This window comes from Palaemon carinicauda, chromosome 4, assembly GCF_036898095.1.
Source record: "Palaemon carinicauda isolate YSFRI2023 chromosome 4, ASM3689809v2, whole genome shotgun sequence".
NCBI classification, from domain to species: domain Eukaryota; kingdom Metazoa; phylum Arthropoda; class Malacostraca; order Decapoda; family Palaemonidae; genus Palaemon; species Palaemon carinicauda.
In genome coordinates this window covers 99,496,758-99,499,257 of record NC_090728.1, presented here as the reverse complement: position 1 = coordinate 99,499,257, position 2,500 = coordinate 99,496,758, and positions in this window count along the sequence as shown.

Below are 2,500 nucleotides of genomic sequence, written 5' to 3'. Positions count from 1 at the left end.
ATATATATGCTTACATATATATATATATATATATATATATATATATATATATATATATATATATATATATATATATATATATATATACATATATATATATGTATATATATATATATATATATATATATATATATATATATATTTGTTATTCCACTGTAGGACAAAGGCTTTAGTCATATCCTTTAACTCACGTCTGTTTATGGTCTTCTATGTCCGTCTAAAACAGCAAATTTTTTAGCTCATCGTCTCCTCATCCTTCCCTTGCTTCGTTTTCAATTTCTATCTCACCCAGTCATTTATATATATATATATATATATATATATATATATATATATATATATATATATATATATATATATATATATATATGCATATATTTATTTATTTTTATTTATATATATATATATATATATATATATATATATATATATATATATATATATATATATATATATATATATATATATATATATTTATATTGTTATATTTACATATGAATAGGTATGAATGTAAACTGAATTTTTACTGAAATAAAAACTAAAATCTCTGAGGGCAAGACGCATTACTATTCGGAGGAATGGAGGCGGTGGGTTAGGAGCAAGCAAAATATGCAATGTAACTTTAGATGTTAAGGAACCTGAAGTAAATTGGAATAAAGACCTTTGAAAATAACGTAAGAAGTATGGAATAACGAAGGGAAAGAAAGGGGAAGATGATGAAGAGCTAAGTTTATTTGGCAGTAAGAAGAAGGAGGCCATTTGGAGCGTAAAGTTTCATAAAACCAAAAGAATGGATACGCAAACAGAATTTATATGTTCATTCACTAGCTGAAATAGAGAGATATGAATGAAAATTATTTCCAAGAAAGGAAAAGGATTGGATAACCTTGCTATATAAAGTGTTAACTGTATGGAAAAGAAATTGAATGAAAGGGAGTTTGGTTGTAGCATTTATTCGAAGTATTATGAGGTTAATAACCGTTTTATGACCAATGTATGGGAATGAATATTACTTTTTATAAAACTTAGAATAACACTGATAATAAAAAAAAAATAATTCTAATAAATTTTCTTCAAGTGAGTATTCGAGCAAGTTTAGATAGAATAGTGTCCGTCTAATAAATTAGATGTTCAATAATGGGGGTCAAGCTAGTTTATGAATCCATTGCTTTTCTTTGTATACATATGAGGATATACGATTAAATGTCAGGAGAGAGATTATTTATGGGAATTTACGACCTTCACAATTCACATCATTTTGATATATGCAGTCAAAACCAATTGACACAACACAATTATCGTATGTTAGCAAAATTCAATTATTCCATCTGTCATGGTGAAGAAACATTACTATGACTAGCACTGTATATTTGAGAGACTTATTAATAAAGTTTTAGTGGAGATTCGCCTTTATCATTTTCGTTCTTGGTAGGTTGGTCAGGGTACCGGCCACCCATTGAGATACTATCACGGGAGAGTTATCGTGTCCTTTCACTGGCCAGACAGAACTACACTGGATCCTTATCTCTGGTTACGGCTCATTCTTCCTTTGCCTACACATACACCGAATAGTATGGCCTATTCTTTACATATTCTTCTCTGTCCTCATACATCTGACAACACTGACATTACCAAATAATTCTTCTGCGCACAAATGGTGAACTACTGCACTTAAGAGGATACTTTCCGCTTGGTAAGGGCAGAAGACACTTTCTAGCTATGGTAAGCAGCTCTTCTAGGACACTCCCAAATGAAACCATTGTTTTCTAGTCTTGGGTAGTACCATACCCTCTGTACCATGGTTTTTTACTGTCTTAGGGTAGAGTTTTCTTGCTTGAGGGTACACTCTGGCACAGTATTCTATCTTATTTCTCTTCCTCTAGTCTTAAAGTTTTTATAGTTTATATATGAAATATTTTTCTTAATATTGTTACTGTTCTTAAAATAATTTATCTTATTTGTTCATTACTTCTGTTGTAGTATATTTGTTTCCCTATTTCCTTTCCTCACTGGGCTATTTTTTGCTGTAGAGGCCCTTGGGCTTATAGCATCTTGCTTTTCCAACTAGGGTTGTAGCTTTGCAAGTAATAATGATAATGATAATGTGTTTTTAAAAAGAACGTTTACATTGGACAATGATTTTTATTTCTTATAATTCTAACAAACCCTGCAAATATTTCCTAATGTGACTTGTCAAAGGCCAATCCCATTTTTTTTCGCATATCACTTCAACAAGCAATGCAGATAGTTATATAATTTCGTCCGATCCAAAACTCCAAAATGGAAATGTAAAAAAATAAAATACAGATGAAAATTTACTGATAGAAATTAGATTACTGATTTTCATGCACAGTATTAAATACAACTACTACATATAAATGCATAATTCGAAATATATATGTATATATATATATATATATATATATATATATATATATATATATATATATATATATATATATATATATATATACATATAAGTCGAAATACACACACACAC